The sequence below is a fragment of the Pinus tabuliformis genome, chromosome J (genome assembly GCF_031772625.1).
Source record: "Pinus tabuliformis cultivar Carrire ecotype Pingquan chromosome J, CPIR1, whole genome shotgun sequence".
NCBI lineage: Eukaryota > Viridiplantae > Streptophyta > Pinopsida > Pinales > Pinaceae > Pinus > Pinus tabuliformis.
The window spans coordinates 1,368,269,186-1,368,290,240 of record NC_142295.1 but is presented as its reverse complement, the minus strand read 5'-3'; positions in this window follow the sequence as shown (position 1 = coordinate 1,368,290,240).

The window sequence follows — 21,055 nt, the reverse complement described above, 5'->3', positions numbered from 1 at the left end:
ACATTTCAAAAGAAGATAAAATTGAGTTTATGTATTTTAGTAGCCATATAGAAAGTATAAGAATGCTGAAACATATTTGGGTCAATTCTGAGTAGAACATAACACTTACCTTATTGGGACTAAATTTTAGCTTAAATATCGAAAGGTTTTGGGAGAGACCCAAGCTCATAGGAGCTAAATCTTGAACTCGAAGACCAATTATCAGTTCACTCACCTAAGTTTGCAAACATCACATTAAATCCAAAACAACGTCATTGTGTACACATTCAAATTTCTACGACAACATAGGAAACAATTAAGCATCATCCATGGATATGGCAACCAACATTATAATAATTATTGCATAATTGTGATAAAAATTTGATTTAGAATAAAATGATTATACTTATATCTCCTTTATCACATTCCCAAGCTTTGAATTGGCTTAGTGTTAATGTTTCCCCATCACACTATTCACGAAGAAAATTGTGTAACCCCTTGGTGGGTTTGGATTTTCTATGAACAATGAATGTAGTAGCACTCAAAGCTACTGTTGTATTTTCAAATTCGATAAAATATTTCAGCTTGGTAACTTACACGAAATGGAAATTTCAAGGATATATACATTATAAATTTTCATTATGGGCAAAAACTACTTAATTGAATTTTAGCTTATCGCAAAATGTTACTGAAGACATATAATTATTTTAACTTCCTTGGGAACATTCAAAAGAAAAAGTGTGTCTTTCTTTGCTTAATCTAGGCATAAATAGTTTATATATTTTGCTTTGTTGATCATGGACATAAAAGAGTTTATGTATATTGTTTTGTTCACACTCAAGATAAATAATTTATGTGTATTGCTTTGTTGAATATGGGCATAAAAAGTTTATGCTGTACAAATTTTTCCTTAGCTCACAATTATTCATGTTCACTGTGTGACATTTAATCAGTGTTGTTGGTTTAATATCGGGGTCACATGTCACTTATTTGTATCTCTTTTAAGTCACTTTGTTTTTAGGGGGTTGGTGTGATAAAGGCTAACGATTAAAAAGAATGTAAATAATAATAATTTTACAAGAAAAAGTAAATGAAAATATCCATCAATACAATGTAAAAGTAGAAAAAATAGAGGGAGACTATTAAGATTGCAAATGCACATTGTAGACAAGCAAGCCTTGTAACTGTAATACCATAAATAGAAAAAGAACAAAGGGTGCAATAGAATATCAAACAAATTCAAATAACAAAAAAATATGCATTATTTAACATAAAAACCAATATATTTAAAAAAAGCCTAATAACATCATTACCATGTTAAATAAGTATGAGCTTGGGGAAGCAAATTACTAGCTTTGAGTGATGAGTTGCACACTCCTAACAAAATACAAGAAACATAGGGGCATTGTGGCATCTAATAACAAGGAGAAATACCTTTTTCAACAAGGTATGAGAGATGAATATCAAATGATGATCAATTTTGGGAGAAAATCCTTCATTTATAGTACAAGACCTAGATCCCAGACCATGGCAAGACCACCTATACACGACATTATCACAATCATATGATATAATTTTAATATTTCAACAACTGGTCAACCACATGAATGATGTTAATTACTCACTAGCATTCAGTTGTATGGCTAAAATAACCCCTAATATATTATAAATTACTTATGTTCTACTAGAAGCACAACAAATACTCATTCCTTCGGGCTTTTATCCTTCAAGCATTACAAGGGACCAAATAATACATTTTTTAGATTTCTACTCAATAATTACCATGCTTGATTATCTATCCACATTATATGTAATCAATATTAGTGTTGATTGTCACAAGAGATGAGTTGGGGCAGTGAAAGAGGGAAGATGCTATTGCCCCCACTAGGGTTTGAATCCTTAAAAAATTGAAATATCTACCCCTAGAAAGCTAGTGAACTCCCATAACAAGGTATTGATTAATGGAAGCCATCATGACCATTAACTCATGCCAGATGGTTACACACTCCTATACAACTGTATGGAAATGCCCACCTCTTAATAGGTGATTAGTGATTAGCTCTTGCACATGATTGCCATTGTGACTTCATGTAAGTTTCACTCAAATAATATTGATAAAGAAAATGTCAATATGAATTTGGAATTTATCTCATCTTCCATCTTTTAACTTATCTTCAAACTTGTCTTTGATTTTCCTTTGAATGGCTTACTGGCTATGTTTCCTTACATGCTAGTGTTTCCTAATTTCCCTTTTTGACAAGATTATTTTCCACAATCTTTTTTTCCAAATCTTCTATTTGGATTTAATCTTATAAACCTTACCATTATTTTATTTTTACCTTCTTCAATAATTAATTTTCCTTGCAAGATTTAACTTTATGTGAATGTAATTTTCCCCAACTTTCCTACAAATCATTTCTCTAATTCTCTTGGTAGTTTCTTTTTTGGTGACCTTCAAAGTTGCTTCATGATGATACCCTTTCCTTTATTTTCATACACTCCAAACTTCTTCCAAATATTTAATTAAGGTAGATCAAATAGATAATATCATCTATTTCAACCAATCACTCCCAACCTATACACAACTAATGAGACAACTCAGACTAGGGATATTTTTTCTTTTCTTCTCTAGCAGCAGATTTTGGTTGTCACAAAAGTCCTCCTTTTTTAGTTTTATAATATCATTACTAGATACAAGGTGTGATCGCGCTTCTCCATTTTTATTGAAAGCTTACACATGTCTTCTTTATTTTATATTATAATACCGTATCAACTATCTAGCAATCGAGAGACAATCTCAATTTCTCTATTTATATGACCATTGAAAGATGCTACCGAAAAAGTCAAAATTCACTCACTAACACCCGATATTTCCAATTTATAAAAATATGTTCTCATATTTTTGTTTTAAAGGGCAAAAAAAATGCATTAATACCATCATTTTAGATGCATGCCAACATTATTGCATAAAGAAAACTCAATAGTAGAAATTGAGACAAAACATGTAAAATCATTAAATTCAAAGTGTTATGTGTTAGGAAATCAGTTTGAACATCCCCAAAACCTATCTTGAGCCCTTTGAGCTAGCTACTTCATTTCACTTAGAGGTTTATTGAAGACTATTCTAGTACATTTTAGAAGCTCCTTGGAGAGCCATTTGGCTAGGATCCCCTTAGTCATCTAACCTCTAAGTCTTGTTGGAAAAGCCTCCCTCATGGGGATAACATTCATCCACAAAATGAGAAAGGGGTTTTTCTACTATGGTGATAGTGGTTAGGTACTATTTTTGTTTGGATCTAGTACCGCCTAACACTAGGGTGCTTTATTTTGTAGTAACAAGCTCCACATCTAAATTTTAAAGTTTTAAATGATAATACAAAAAAGAAAGAAGAAAAAATAATATATATCTATATATATATATATATATATATATATATATATATATATATATATATATATATATATATATATTATATATATATATATATATATATATATATATATATATATATATATATATATATATATATATATATATATATATATATATATATATATATAAATTTAAAAGACAACAATGATTTTACCTTACTTCCATGTTGTTAGATAAAATAAATCATTGCTAAATGACTAGAATTTTTAGCTTTATATTTCTTCTTAAAAGAATTAGTAAAGGTGAAGGCTCATCCAAGCATCCCATTTTTCAAGAGGGGAACCCACAGGAATTTTTTTTTGAAAATGCAACCTCACACATGAAAAGGATTTCGTAGTGTGTTTCACAAAGTTCACAAATAGGGAAGCGCAATGAAACATTTCGCCGAGCAGCCCCCATCCCGATGGCATGGTGAGTGTGTGCCATGTAACACTAAAAATTCTTTTATCTCTATATTTTATTGTCACTCTTATTTACCTACTTTAATTTTCATAATGTAACTATTCCTCATCCACAATAGATTCTTTGATTTGTAAATGAAATGGTTTTGGGCATCATATGCACCAATCTAGTGCTAAAAGATCAAAGGAAAATCATGGAGGACAAGCTACTTGATTATATGGAAGATGAAGAAGAATTATTTCAACTTTAGACAACAACACTCCTTAGAACCCTCTCAGTTCTTAGAACAAAATTACCATAAAGGCAAAAACACAAAATAAAAGGCACAAATCTTAGACAAAAAGGAAAGGACTATAGTCCATATCTTTCATGAGATAAATGGGGATAACTCATTGAGGAATTCTATCTTAGAATGCTTAGTTGAAAGGTGAAGAACATGTTAAATGACCATGTGTGGCAACACCCTTTATGGCTTGCAAAGGTCTGTGGATGTTTCCATAATTTCGATGGTTGATTTGGATGGTTGAAGTTTCATAGCGATCAATCTAAAGGCTTTAGTGGGATAACCTTGGATGAATGAATTGGATGAGGAGAATCATTCTAAAGGAAGGTCAATCTAGTGAATAAATGTGAGGAAGAAAAACCATAAGAAAACTAAAGCCAAAAGAGACAAATTAAGGTTACACATGAGTGAGGATGTTGGAATCAAGCGTATTGTGACATTAATTAATAGATCCATGACAGGAAGATTTATAAGAAAGCATGTAATAGAATCATCATTTCACAAGAGGATTGAACATGTGTGGTCTAAAAACCTTGGTTACTTTTCAGACTTCTACATTTTGGTTCAAGGCAGGTTGGCATTCAAATTTTGGTCTAGGGAAGACATAAAAAAGATATTCGCTTAAAATATTGAGTTGGAAGCCATCTTATATGGATATTAAAGATGGGAAATTGGTTTTGGCCCATGAAAGGAGGTGATATAGATGAAACTAGTCAAAGTGAAGATTCCAGGGCTACTGATGGAATTATAGAATATTCATTTCTTGAAGGTTGTGGGAGAAATCTTTGGGAAGTTTATAGACATAGAGGAATATTTTAACATGAAAGTGGACAAAAGGGTTGTAAAAATTCTTGTCCAAATGAGTATGTAGGATGGTTTACTCAAATAAATTGAGATAGTATGGGGAAATTGGACTTACATTCCAATCTTGTACTACTACAATGTTCCCTTTAGATGTCTGACCATAGAGATATTGGAACTATGTGGAGAGAATACACTAACCAAGATCTAGGAAACATGCCCCAATATGCCATGATCCTTACTATCCAGAGGAAGTAAACTTCCTACTAACATATTGATTTATTAGCTGCATCTTCGCCTTGCCTCTCCTTTATGAGTCCAAAAAATAAAAATAGGTCCATTTTTAACTAGTTGTACTCCATAGTGTAACAAAAGATTTTTTGTTGAGTAATTTTGATGTAGTGTCATACTCAAAAATTTTACTATATCAAGACAAATACTATGCCCCTTTTAATGCAACATTCATAGCTCTCATCCCTAAGAAGGAAGACCCAGTCTCTTTCGAGGATTTTCGACCAATCTCCCTGTGCAATTGCATATACAAAATAATTGCAAAGGTGATAGCTCTCCCATTAAAACCTCTTTTATCGAGAAATATTTCAAAAGAATAGTTTGGGTTCTTGGATGGTAGATAGATGCATGAAGCAAACTGGGTTGCTCAAGAAACGATTGACAGTTTCAAGCAGAAGAAGGGCAAAGGAATAGTCATGAAAATAGATCTCTCAAATGCATATGACAGAATAAGCTCGATCTATATTCGTATGCTGCTTACTCAAGTGGGATTTAGAGTTGAATTCATAAATTGGATCATGGGATGTTTAACGAGCAATAGCTTTGCGGTGATTATCAATGGGGCTGCTTCTACATTTTTCCAAGAGTAAAGAGGACTGAGACACGGGTGCCCCTTATCACCTCTCCTTTTTTGGCAGGTGAAGACCTCAATCAGTTAGTGCTAGAATCTAGAAAGGAAGGGGCCATAAAAGGGCTGGAAGTAGCTGTAAATCTGTTTATATCTCACCTTTTATTTGTAGATGACATTTTGCTTTTTAGCAATGGAAGTAACAGTGAAATAAAGGAATTCAAAAGGATCTTGGACCTATTTTTGAAGGAAACATGAATGCAAGTGAACAAGGATAAATATCAATTGATCTTGGAAGGTTTCAACAGACAAGAATCAAATCAAATATCAACTGCATTGCCTTTTGAAGTCTGGAAGCTTGATGATGCCTTTAAATACCTGGGCTTTTGACCAAAGCTTATAGGAAGCAAAATTGGCATTGGCTTATAGCAAAAATTGAAGCTAGAATTACACATTGGAGCTTCAAATGGCTCTCAAGAGCTCGAATACTGACCCTCATAAAATATGTTATCTTGGCAATCCGAGTTTATTGGGCAGCTTTGACTTGGGTACCAAAAGGAATTCTAGAAAGAATAAGAAGGGTATGCAATAGATTCCTATGGGCAGGATCTAAGGAAGAATCGGTTCCCCGATGGGTGGCATCAGAGAAGGTAGCAAGGCCTAAGGAATGGGGGGGATGGGGAATCAAATATCTCACTGCTTTTGGGCCATCATTAGTAGCAAAATCAGGATGGAGGATTATAAATACCGAGAACCTATGGACGATGGTTTTCAAGAGGAAATACATGGACCCTATTCCTTTGGAAGACTAGATAAGAAGCCCCAACAAAAAGAAAGGGAATGCCTCAGTAGTGTGGAAGGCCACCATTGATGCTTTCAAGATTATAGAGCAAGGGTTGTCGTGGCAAGTAGGGAATGGGGAGCAAATGAGGATAGGGAAGAACTCGTGGGTAGGGTGTAACGAAAATTTCGCTCTATCCACAGGCCTCATAAATGAGCTCGATTCCAAAGGCATTCATTTCCTCAATCAGATTAAGAAGCAAGGACACTCCACCATTTGGGGACAAGCGTGGCTTTCAGGGATGGACCTAGAGTTAATGCCACAGTGGTGGGAAGAATTGAGTGTCTTTATCAAGGAATTTTCCAGATCAAATGTGACGCTGCAAGAGAGGCCATATCATGTAGTGTGGGATCACGCCTATTGTGGATCCTACTCTCCAAAATATGGATACAAGTTCCTCATGTCTAAGAAAGGGTGGAGGAACCTGGATTGGTGGGCCAAAATATTATGGAAGTTACAAAGCCCTGCAAAAACTAGACTTTTCTTTTGGTGCATTCTTAAGAGGAAGGTACCAACATGGGACATTTTACACGCTAGATATAAGAAGGGTCCAAGGAGATGAGCTTTGTGCAAAAATGACTTAGAAACAATATAGAACCTATTCATTGAATGCCCCTTCTATAAAAAGGTGTGGATGGAGGTTGGAAGATTGTTTCAAAAGTCAGTAACCTTGAAAGGAAGTCCGGTTCCGGAAGCTTGGCAAAGATGGTGTAATTATATCGAGAAGCAAACATGTGAAACCTTCCTCTTATCATCGCTTGGGGCATTTGGATAGCTAGGAACAACTGTATATTCATGGATCAATCTATTCCTTTTGAGGTCACTGCAGTCCAATGTGCATGAGTCTACACAAGTATTCCCGAGCCTAATAGAGAAAACATCCCTCGGAAAATAAGAGTGGAACATATTAAGGAAGGAATCCCCTGGGCATATTTTGATGGGGCATCCCAAAATAATAGAGGTGGAGCAGGCTTGGTAATCTACTAAATCAGAACAGATGCCTCAAATGAATGGAACAAACAATTTTGCGGAGTTATCAACACTCAAACTTCTTCTTTGTTGGCTTACCCTTCTAGGCATTCTCACGGTTCAGATCTTTGGGGACTCTTTCAATATCATTAAATGGTTCAATGGAAAGAGCAGATGTGAGAATTACATTTATCACCATTATTAGAAGAGACAAACATTTAAAGCATTTTTTTAATGTGTTTTCTTTATGCAATATATACAGGGAACCCAATGCTGCAGCACATCAGCTTTCTAAAGCGGGTTTGCAACAAGATATGGGCAGCTGGAGGATAGAGGACGAGGACCAGGGCAAGATCCGTGTGTAGGATCAACCACCACATACATAAACTTTATTCCGCTCTTACAGTGTCTTGTTAATAGACAAATTTTTTGATTTTCTTTTATATATGTATGCACTAAACAATAATGTTACTTGTCTTTAATTTTCAGACATATAATTTTATTGTCAATCTTGTATGGGTTGTTTTCCTCTCTGAGGAGATCCCGGATGACACAAAAAACAGATTTGATGATAAACTTTTGGACATATTTTTGTTTTTGTTAAGAAACTCATCAAAGGGGTTGTTTTCCTTTTGAAGAGGAGGCCTGTACAACAAATCAGTGAAACTTTCAGGTTTGCTAGATGACACTCGATATATCATCCTCCGAACTCTATGATCAACAAATCATACAATAAAACAAATTCTTAATGCATATACTATGTAACTTTTTATACATGTAAATAAAACTTTAGACAAAAAATATATATATATATATATATAAACAAATAAAAAAAATTGTTCAAAAAATAGTAACTATAAAAAAACATTAGGAAATAAGAAGCTTATAAATGTTATACCATCCTTTAATAGGAAAGCCATATCACTATTAATAACAGATGAAATCTGATGTGCTATAGTAATGGCTGTGGAGGCAAAAAAAAATTGATCGCTAATTATTTTCTTAACAAACCCATCAGTGGTAGTGTCCATTAAGGCCATTTCTTCATAAGGACTAGTATACAACTTTATTTTAGTAGTACCCATACCAGCAGGCAAGTTGGCACTGACCCACACCCAAATTTCCTCCATTCTCAGCCAGCATACAAGAGATCATTCCATTATATTTGATTTTCATTTTTGATTCTAAGATAAGGGGAGCCTAGAGACCAGGTAGATCTCAAGGATTAAAAAAGATAAACATAAACATCAGCAGTACGATGGAAAAAAATAACATATTAGACACTATAAAAGCATAGGCTTTAGATTCTCAATTTTCATTCGAAGAAAAGCGCGGTAGAGAATAACTAGGAATTAAAGGACCTTAAAAGATAACATAAACGTCAAAACTAAGATGGAAAGTAAATAGCAGAATTAGCCACTGTAGAAGGTTTACCTTTTCTCCTCTAGGAATTCCATTGAATGTGATAAAGACATAGAACTGATGAATCAAGTCTCTTTTCTTTTTCTCATACAATCTCACCAAGTTGGCACTTGTCGAAAGCCTAAAAGCACAGACAATCTCACAAAGTTGGAACTTGTCCAAAGCCTAAAAACAAAGGCAAAATAGAATAACAATAAACTTTCAGCAAGATCCTCAGGAGAAATATCTATACTCTTCAAGGAAATAATAATTGGCACGAAAATTTATACAAATGCTTATAGAATATGAAGAAAATCCAAAATTTTGATTTTTCAAAATATAGATATAGAACTGATGAATCAAGTTTCTTTTCTTTTTCTCATACAATCTCTCCATGTTGGCACCTGTCGAAAGCCTAAAAGCACAGACAATCTCACAAAGTTGGCACTTGTCGAAAGCCTAAAAGCAAAGGCAAAATTGAATAACAATAAACTTTCAGCCAGATCCTCAGGAGAAATATCTATACTCTGCAAGGAAATAATAATTGGCACGAAAATTTATACAAATGTTTATAGAATATGAAGAAAAGTTGTCCTCCCAAATATTATCATCCGAGTAATCTTTTAGAAGCCTATGGTTGAGATGTCGCCTCCATCAATGACAAATTTTCCCTTTGTTATTTCCACACCATGAAAAATTGATTAAATAAGATTGATGTGCCACTTTTTATCTGACATATAACTCCCACCTTCGTGCCTCCAGGGAAAGTGCATGTAAGGCCTTTCAAGACAAGAGGAAGATGAGGCCCATAACGAACCTGATTGTATGGATCAAATTTATAGATGAACCGACATGAAAATTACTAGCTTTGAATGCGTGAAAAAAATAGTATATTTGTATTGAGTTCTGACTTACAAATCAATTAGATCTATTGTTCCTCTAGATGGCCGTTGGAGTTTGGTTTACAATTCTCTATGATCACTGGTGACTCACTGGGAATACATGAATAATGTATTATTCTCTATACTGAGATCATCTTGATCTCCACAAAATAAAGGCACCATATTACCGAGGCTTGTATCATGTTCATATTTAGACCATATGTTACTCTGAAACCCTGCAATGCTGGTTAAGGTGCCATTTGATTTACTTCCATATTTCCTTATAAGTAATGTGTCTAGTCTGCTGAGATTAGTTTTGGAAAACATAATTGTGTGCCGAGATAGTAAATCTGTACCTACTTGGTCTAATTACATCTTAAATATTTAGGTAAGCGAATGAGGACCACCAAACTGAACGGAAACAAAATATTTGATAGAAAAATCATCCGAATACCAAGCCACTCATTGGCACCAACACTGTCGAAACTAGGTCTAGCATACATATCATTCAACTCAAGATTTATCTCCATGAATCGAGACTTCTGGTCAAAACTTCTAATCATGGTTGCTCCAGAGATTGACTTTCCAAAATTTTGTATGATTGGAGCTCTATAAACTAATGACAACCGAGCCAGTTCCCTAGTTGATGGTATGTAATATTGATGTGTGCAAGGAAGGTCAAAGGAGTTACAAGAATTATCTTACTCATTACCATAAAAACCCACTCATTACCATAAAAACCCTAAAGCATGGAAACAAAGAAATACAGATACAATGTTGTCATGATAGAATCCTGATGTAACTCTATCTATTTTATAAAACCCTTTTCATTCAGCTTATGGGATTTTCTTACACCAAACCTTGAAGCAGAGATCAAACTCTAATTTATCTTTCTCTGAGAAACATAAAATTTGCGAAGTTGGTAGTTATTATCATTAAAAAATATAGAGAATACCTGATACCATATACAAGTTGAATCCACTTATATAAACACCAAGAATATCTACCAAGAAATCTAAGACGTGACTACAATGATCCCCAAAATTTGTATAAATGCAAACTCCAAAGCCCCTAGTTGAGTAGGAATCAATGTGTCGAGTACACTCAGATCAGTTGATGCCTCTCGAGAAATGGATACACGTGACTACAATGATCCCCAAAATTTGTATAAATGCAAACTCCAAAGCCCCTAGTTGAGTAGGAATCAATGTGTCGAGTACACTCAGATCAGTTGATGCCTCTCGAGAAATGGATACCTTTTTATTGACCAAGTAGAATCAGATGTTTTCCTTTCTCTCTTAGAAAGGTATGAGCCTATTAAAAGAATAAATGTCAACTGACTCGATTCAATATTCGCCCAGATGGAGTTTCATCAAAGAGGGACATTCGTGCATGATATATACAACTCTGGAGATTGTTGAAAAGTTGATTGGTAGTTTTAAGTACAACCAGTGAAAGAAGCATACACCTTAAAAGAATACACAAGGAGTTGCTAATATCAAAGAAATACAAACCAGAATGAGAAGGGGGTTTCTAATAGGGGAACTCTCATTTTATTTTGTATGGGTTGCCCAAGCCATCCAGTAGTTAATACGTATTTGAAGTAGCTGAAATATTATATAGGCCATTAGTATTATAGGTATCAAAGTACCATTGTATGCAGTCATAATGTAAGACCAACATACAGACATGTTTACCCTTCCCCTCTCTCTTTCCTCTTCTTCTTGTACACGCTGAGAATTTTTATTATTTTTATCTAATATTTCTTTGTGGTTTTCAGATCAACCTCTTCCTCTACATATATTGAGTTTTGAACACTACACTGCTTCCGTGTATCATCAATCATAACATTTTTCACTGCTGTTGTATTGCGAATACATGAACTTTCAATGAATATTTCTAATATTTATGCTTCATATTTCTCCATAGAAGGAATAGCTTTCAAATCTTTCTAAAGTGCACTAACCATTCAAAAAAAATTAATTGTGCCTGATTGCAAGATGTCATCATATGCTTCATATTTCTCCATAGAAGAAATCATAATTACCAAATTCAAATTGGAATACGAATTGAATTCAATATGATACGGAAATAATTCGACTCTATAAAATCTAATATGGAAATAATTCGACAGCATACATGTTACAAATAATTAAATTTATTAATTTTTTTAATAAAAGTTATGTATTTGAAACTAAAATTTATTATTTTATAATTTTTTCTAATATAGAAGTTATAATTTTTTATTATTTTTATATAGGAATCACTGATTTACAACCAATTTTCTATTTTATAATTTTTGCTATCTATTTGAAACTAAAATTTACCATTTTATAATTTTATCCAATATAGAAGTTACAATTTTTTATTATTTTTATATAGAAATTACTGTTTTGCAACCAATTTGCTATTTTATAGCTTTTGTTAATTGAAAAGTTATTACTCTATATTTTTTCATATTTCGATTTATTATTTTATAATTTTATAATATTGCGATTTATTATTTTATAATTTTTTAATATAGAAATTACTATTTTTTCATTATTTTTTTCGAATTTGCAAACTGCAAGTTTTCAATATAGTGTTTCTCTTCTTTAATTAAAATTTCCCTATCACAGACTGGCTAAAAATACCATATTAATTTTGGATTTCAAACTCAAGCCTCGGGTTACCTGCCTTACACACCACCATTGGCATTGCTCAGCTCTTCATCATATCTAACTGCCAGCAGAATGTGACGTGGAATAATTTTCGTCTTCTTGTTATCTCTTGCGGCCTTTCAAGCCAACGAGCACCTCGGCCGCCAGATATTTTAGCAATATGCCCAACGGAGAACTGAAGAGCTATGGGAACAGGTTTCTTACTATCAGCTGATTTCCCCCTCCTGCCATTGCTCAAGCGAGATGGAAAAATACTTCATGCACCCTACGGAATTCAATTTGGCCGATTTTTTAATCGTATGGAACCGAATCAGCGAATTTGCGAATTTTTTTTGCCAATACACCCGAATTTGGTAACCTTTCAAATCTTTCTAAAGTGCACTAACCAACTCAAAAAAAATTGTGCCTAATTGCAAGATGTCATCATATCTGCCTACTTCAATCTTTCAATGAATATCACTAATATTTATGCTTCATATTTCTCCATAGAAGAAATAGCTTTCAAATCTTTCTAAAGTGCACTAACCAATTCAAAATAATATTGTGCCTGATTGCAAGATGTCATCATATCTGCCTACTTGGGTAATTTAACGATCTCACATTACCTATGAAGAATATCACGTACATTAACAAAATCTAGATGCGTTATCTCTTTTTCTCAATAAATGATCACTAAACCCATTGTGTCTTTACCAATTACATCGAAAATTTTAATCTCACTTGAACAAGATGAAAATAATTCAAACCTACCAGAATGACATTAGCCGTGGGTAAAAACTTTGCTTGATGAGCTACATAGACTAGAGTCTTTGAAGCTAGAATACCAGGTATGCATTCCTATAACAAGAAAGTCCAATTTCTTAAATTTTTATGGACATGAATTTGCAGCAACAAAACTAATCTATATTATCTAGTATAAACAATTAATTGCAGAGTGCTACTGTAGCTTTATTATTCCAAAAAAAAATTAAGACTAGTTAATTCTAGTTAATTCAGGAAAGCCCTAGTATGTAAAAATAAGAGAAACATACTTTGAAAATACGTTTTCCAGTATGTGCACCCACATACTAAAGGGGTCATCAAAAGTGTAAATGCATATATCTTGGTATACAAAACGAGCAATCTGTATTCTTTGCTTTTTCCCACCACTCAAATTTAAATCTCTTTCTCCAATGTATGTCTCGTCCCCTTAGGGAAAATGTTCAATATATTTCTTTAATCCACAAGATTGAAGTACACTATTGTATTTAATATTATCCATTAACTTCCCAAAGAGAATAATGTCTTTAATTTTCCCACTTTGTGTCCAAGGTGCCTTATGGACATATGCTTTGGTACCACTTAAGCTAACACAACATGATGTTTTTGGTATTTCACCCAAAATGCACCACTAAAGGCTTGATTTTCTGGAACCAATAATTCTACATAGTGCAATTTTCATGTTATGAAACTAGCTCACAAAAACATAGAAAAGATAGAAAATGCCTTAGAAATAAAATCTTCGAGGGGGAAATCTCCTTTCCATTACACAAATTAAAATTTTTTGTATGATACAAATGACAAGACCTCGTTTCTATATATAGGAGTCAAAGGGGTCATAATATAATCAGAGACGACATAACAATAATAATGTAAGGGCACAATAATAACAATAGTAGGCTTCTTTGGGGCACAATAATAACAATATGGGAACTACATGGGCACAACAATCTAATAAGGGGGCTTTACTCATAATAATAAGGGGTTATACTAGTAGTATAGGGACCTAACATGCCCCTTTCCTTCAAAAAGTGTTGTCCTCAACGCTTGAGTAGTTCTTGATGCTTCTGTATAAAATTATTGTCCTCCCATGTGGTATATTCAACGGTTAAGTTCTTGCACTTGATGAAATACTCTGAAATTGATCAATTTTGTAATTGTCGGGTTCTTATTTATGTGACTGCTCCATGTTCCAATATGATTTTTTCTTCCTCGTCAAGTTCTAGCAACATTGTTTGAACTGGGATCTTCTGCAACTTTTTAATGAGTGGCCACACCTTTTCATCATTCTTCCATTAATCCCTTGCTTACTTTATCCAATCTCGTTGGATAATAGAAATAGCAAAAAACAATGCTTCCACATGCTCATTGTTTCTTGAGAGTGCATCAACAACAACATTTTGCTTCCCTTTTTTGTAGATGATTTCAAAGTCATAACCCAACATATTTGTGACACATTTTTGTTGCTCTTCGGAAAAAAACCTTTGTTCTAAGAAGTATTTAAGACTATCATGATATGTTTTTACCTTGAAGTGTCTTCCCATTAGGTAGTGTTTCCATTTCTTAAGTGTATGTAGTATTGACAACATTTCCTTCTCATAAATAGCTTTGTGTAAATACTTTCCTTTGATTGGACGGTTTTCGAAAGCAATGGGTCTTTCATCTTGCATTAAAACAACACCAATTCCATTTCTTGGAGCATCACATTCCACAACAAAGGTTTTCATGAAGTTGGCATAGCTAAGACTGGTGCTTGGCACATTACCTCTTTAAGATGTTTGAAGGCCTTTGCTGCTTCTGGAGTCCATGAAAATGCATCTTCCTTCAATAATGTTGTTACAGGTGATGCTATTCTCCCATAATTCTTAACAAAATTGCGATAATACCCTATCAACCCAAGAAATCCTCGCAGCTGCTTTAAGGATGTGGGGATTTTCCATTCCTTAATGGCTTTAATTTTGCTAGGGTCTACCTTAACACCTTCATGAGATATAATATGACCCAGATATTCAACCTCTTGAACTTCAAAGAAACATTTGGAGCTTTTTGCATGTAATTGTTTCTCCTTCAATAGTTTGACCACCCTGTCAACATGTTGAACATGATACTTCCAAGACTTGTTGTAGATTAGTATATCATCAAAAAATACTAAGACAAATTTTCTAAGGAAGGGTTTGAAAATGGAATTCATCAAACCTTGAAATGTAGAAGATGAGTTGGTGAGGCCAAAAGGCATGATGAAAAGTTCATAATGACCCTCATGAGTTCTAAATGTTGTTTTCAAAATGTGTTCAGTCTTCATTCTGATTTGATGATATCCTGAATGAAGATCCAAATTGGTGAAGTAAATTGATCCATGCAATTGATGCAATAATTCATCAATGACAAGAATGGGAAATTTATCTTTAATAGTGAGCTTGTTGAGCTCCATATAATCCGGATACATGTGCCATGATCCATCCTTCTTGTGCACTAATACTATTGGAACAAGGAAAAAACTTTTACTAGGTTGAATTATACCATCCTCTAGCATTTCTTCAACCATACGTTAAATTTCACTCTTTTGGGTGTAGGGATATCTCTACGACCTGATGTTTGGAGGAACTCTTCCTGGGATCAAATGAATAGCATGATCATGATCACGAATAGGTGGGAAGCCTTTGGTAGTCTTAAATACCTTGAAATGATTGTCCAATAATTTTTTGAGATCTAGAGAAATAGATGATTTCGATGTGGGAACCTCTAGTGAACATAATTGTGCAATTACGCCTCGTTATTCCTTCTTTAGAAGCTTTTTGATACCGTTAGAGCTGATTATCTTTACTGGTTTCCCTGCAATACCCCTTAATTCAACTTCCTTTCCTTCTGCACAAAATTTCATGAAAAGTTCTTGAAAATTAGAAGCTATTGTACCCAAGGATTGTAGCCATTAGACTCCTAATACCACCTCAGCACCACCAATTGGAATGGAAGCATTGAGCTATTCAATACATATTCTCCCATGGATAGCTTGATATTATGGCACTTTCCAGAGAAATTTATGGTTTCTCTACTTGCAACCATCACTTGACACTCTCATGCTGGATATAGGAAGAAATTCAATTCCTTGGCTATCTTACAATGAATAAAATTATGGGTACTTCCCGAATAAATCTACACTATTACCTTTTCTTGATATGTCCTTCTATCCTGATAGTTTGAGGAGTGCCAATTAAAGCCAATGCATTACAAGATATGGTCAGATTTATTTCTTCTTTATCTAGGGTTTGTTCTTGGCGTATATTCTCTTCTTTTGACATTTCTTTTTCCTTTTCTTCCTCCTCTTCACAATATATGTAGAATGATTTCTTCTCAGCACACTTATGACCTTTAGTGTATTTTCTATCATAACTGTAACAAAGCCCTTATAATATTTTTTCTTCCAATTGTTGAGGTGTCAACCTTGTGGACTATGGAAGGCTATGGGAAACAACACTTCCATCCTTATAGTTGTGAGTGGTAGGCTTCCGCGTTGCCATAATTTTTATTTCAATTTTTCTTGTTTACTTCAATGCCTTCTCCAATGAATCAAGTTCCCAAAGGTGATCCTCATGTTGGATATTATCCTTTAAAGTCCCTATGAACACAACAATCCTATGCTCCTCTGGGATATATTTTACCCTTATCTTCAAATTTTGGAACTCCTCAATGTGCTCCATCATTGAACCCTTTTTTTATAGATTTATCAATTGGCTAAAAAAGGATTTGCTTTTTGTATCTTCATAATGTGCTATCATTTCTTCCTTAAAAATTGCCCAAGTGACAATTTGTTTATGAGAGAAAAGCCATCGATACCACACAAACTAATTTGGATCCAAATATAAAGTTGCAATACATACCTTTTGTGTGTTTTTAATATTATGGAGATCAAAAAATTGCTCCATGTGTAGTATCCATGTTCTGGGATCTTTGCCATCAAACTTCCTCATATCCATTTTTGGAACATGACAGGTCTTCAATCCAACATTAGAGTCTATGAAATCATGATTAACATTTCTTTTGTTCTCATCATGACTTTCCTTTACTACCCTTTCACCATTAGTAACCATTTCTTGTAGCAACTTGTTAAAATTTATCTTCAATTCTTCCATCTTAGCGTCCATGCCATTCATCTTAGTGTCCATGCCATTCATATTAGCTTCAATGCCATCAATATTAGCTTCCACACCATCCATATTAACTTGGAAGCCATTCATATTAGCTTCCACGCCATTCATCTTGGCTTCAGTTACCTTTTGTGAGAGTGAACTTTGTTGTACTTGGTCTTGTAATTTTGATATATCATGTTGCATTTCTTCCTCTTCTTCATGGGTCATGCTAGAGCTTTTAGGTTTCTTACTAGGTGTTTCAATTTTATTTCTTCGCGGCATCAAATAATTCTAATAATTCTTCACTATTCCCTTTGAATTTCTTCAAACTAATTTTTCAAACCAATTTTATGCAAAATTAAAAAAAAAACTACACCTTCTTTTCACTTTGTAAGAGCTCGATATTGAATCTATTATATCTCTATAACTGCGAATCTGCAATATCTAAAATCATGTCCTACAATATCCCTTTGAGTCCTTTTTTTACCTCCGCAAGTCTGATCAAGATTATATTCTCCAAGAAAGAGTTATGTGAAATCTTCCATGGTGACCTGATTATAGACTAGTTCCGTAGAGCAAACTTATGTGAAGTGCCATGTGTCACTGTTTCGACCTTAGTACCTGAAACTAATACAGAGAAAACTATAGACTGTCATATTTCTAACAATATTGATGAAATTTCCATCTGATTCTCAGAACAACAGTTATGACGATTTTCCCCAGGTCACTTTTTTGGAATGTAATTTGGGAGTTTGTAAAAACCCTAACATCCTCATATCATATCTAAAAAAATATAGCGAAAAAAGCTCTAAAATTCGGACCCGAAGTTTAGAACAATTAAAGCTCAAATGGATTTTTTTTTTGCTAATGAAACGTCACAGAAACAAAGTTATAGTGAAAACTCCACGATGACCTATTTGGAGCAACGATACCCTAGAATCCAAAGCTCTCATACCAAATGTTATGAAACGAGCTCACAAAATGGTAGAAAATATAGATAAACTTCTAAGAAGTAAACCTCTTCGAGGGGGAAACCTCCTTTACATTACACAAATGAAAAATTCTTGGATGATACAAATGACACGACCTCCTTTCTATATATAGGAGTCTAAGGGTTCATAACAATAATAATGTAAGGGTACGATAATAACAAAGCACTCCTTAAAGACAAAGCACCATATATGTCTGAAAGCGCATCAATTATTGCTAGGGAAGAGCAACATCAGAAACGAAAGATCAGAGAAGCGCTTGAAATCATCAAACATCCTCATAATCTGAACAGAGATAATGGCGTGGAGATTAGCGGGAGCTGGCTTCCTTGATCAAGGAAATGAAAAGCGTAAGCACTTCCGCCCGTAATAGGTAAAGGCCTCAAGCAGGTAAGTTATCCCTCTCCTTTCTTGTGTCTTTGTTTTCATTTAAATCGAGGTATAGGATTTTGGTTAAAAATTCTAGAATATTCTAACCCTAGATATATTTTTCCCTTTTGGTCCCTAGGTTAAAAATCTATTTCTTATAAAATTTCCCCTGGGTATAACATTAATCTCCTTTAAAATCATTATTATATATATAAAAACAAATTAATATTAATTATATAACATTATTAATAAGAACTATTATTAATAATTTTATAATTAATAAATAATATAATTGATATAAATAAATAAATAAATAAATAATTAATATTAATTAATATATTAATATCATATTTTATAATTAATAATATATTAATAATAATTTAATTTAATATATTGAGGATTATTTTATAATTATTAATAATAATATATAATTAAATAATTAAGAATAATAATTAATATAATCATTATAATTAATATTAACTAATATATTAACAATAATATAATTTAATATAATTATTAATTTTAATAATAATAAATTTATTACATAATTAAATTAATTAACATTAATAATAATAATATATTAATATTAATATTATTATTTATATAATTAATAATATTATTACCCCAGGTTTATTCTCATTAGAATTATTCCTTCCCAGGTATAAAATTAAATTAATTTCATAACAAAATTAATTCTTTAACAAATTTTTTTAATATTAATAATATAAGTAATATGATTAGTTTTATATTTAATAATATGGTTAATATAAATTAAATATTAATTAATTAATAATTAATAATAATAATATATAATTAATATAATTAATAATAATTAGTATTAATAATATATTATAAATAATTTTTAATTAATATATTTAGGATTAATAATATATTCAAAAACAATAAATAATTAATATAATTATTAATAACAATAATTATATTATAATATTATTATTATTAATTAATTAATTAATATATTATATTATATTATTATAATCAATTTAATTAATATTAATAATATAATTAATTAGTATTATTAATATTATTAATAATTTAATTAAATTATTTGGTTATTATTTTCTTATTAAGATTTAATATTAATTATCATATCAAAAATAAATATTTTTAAAAAATTTTTAACATATTATAAAAAATTAAAAATAAAAATTAAATAAAAATAAAAATAAAAAGTTATTAATTCAGCCGACTTGTTTGTTTTCATAATCGTTTCATCCTCATCACTATTTATTACCTCTCCGCTGCTCTTCTATCATCATCATTCTCTCATCTGAAGATGGATCCCACTTGGGATTCGAAACGTCGATCCAAAAAATGATAAAACTGTGGTTCTCCGGTCAATTATTTAAAAGATTCATCCCACAGATCTCTAAAATCCAATAATTGGGCTTCTATGGGGCACATTAATAACAATTATGGGGATACATGGGCACAAAAAATCTAATAAGGGGGTTGTACTAAATAACAATAAGGGGTTTTTCACTAGTAGTATAGGGACCTAACATGTCATGCCTCTCTGTATTTGTACATGTAAACTACATATAATTGGACTAGAGGAGTTGAGATTACAAGAAAATATCCCTCCTTGGATTTGAATCACTAAGTATATTGAATCCTTTGGGTATCTTTTCTACCACATCATGTTGCATCTCTTCATCTTGTAAAAATGCCATAATGCAATTTATTGAAATTTAAGTTTGAGTTGTCACAAATATTAATTCAATAAGAAGATTGTTTATAGCTCCCTGAAGTATCTCAAAGGTTGCAAGTGCAGGAAGAATTCTCCCTACTATCAAAGGCACTCTTTTAAGAAAACATGTACCAAAAGTTGCAACAGAGACAAATGTGGGTGCAAACGAAGAAAACAAATGTTGTGATAGATGATGCGTAAACATATTATTGTAGCCAACTACATTCTGCACACCTCAAATTTTCTAGCATCCGAAGAAAGCTTGTCCCCCAATCCTACGATTTTAAGATTCTCCTAATTTTTAATGTCTATGATGTGGCCTTATTCCTGTTGTCTTTTTCTTCCATGTTTCTCTTCTAATGTTTTTGTTGCGATTTTGTAACTAGGAAATTTGGCAACATAACTGCCAATGAGGTTGCCAACCCTTAAAATGTTGCAAAGCACAAGTTCTGATATAGAATATTAAATGCCAAAACAACTTGAAGAAGTAAAATTCAGATACCATGCACACGACAAAAAAAACTTCCAACATTCTCGACATATATACTGATGTAGTTGATAATGTCTTTTCTTGTATGCTTCTATCTTAACTAA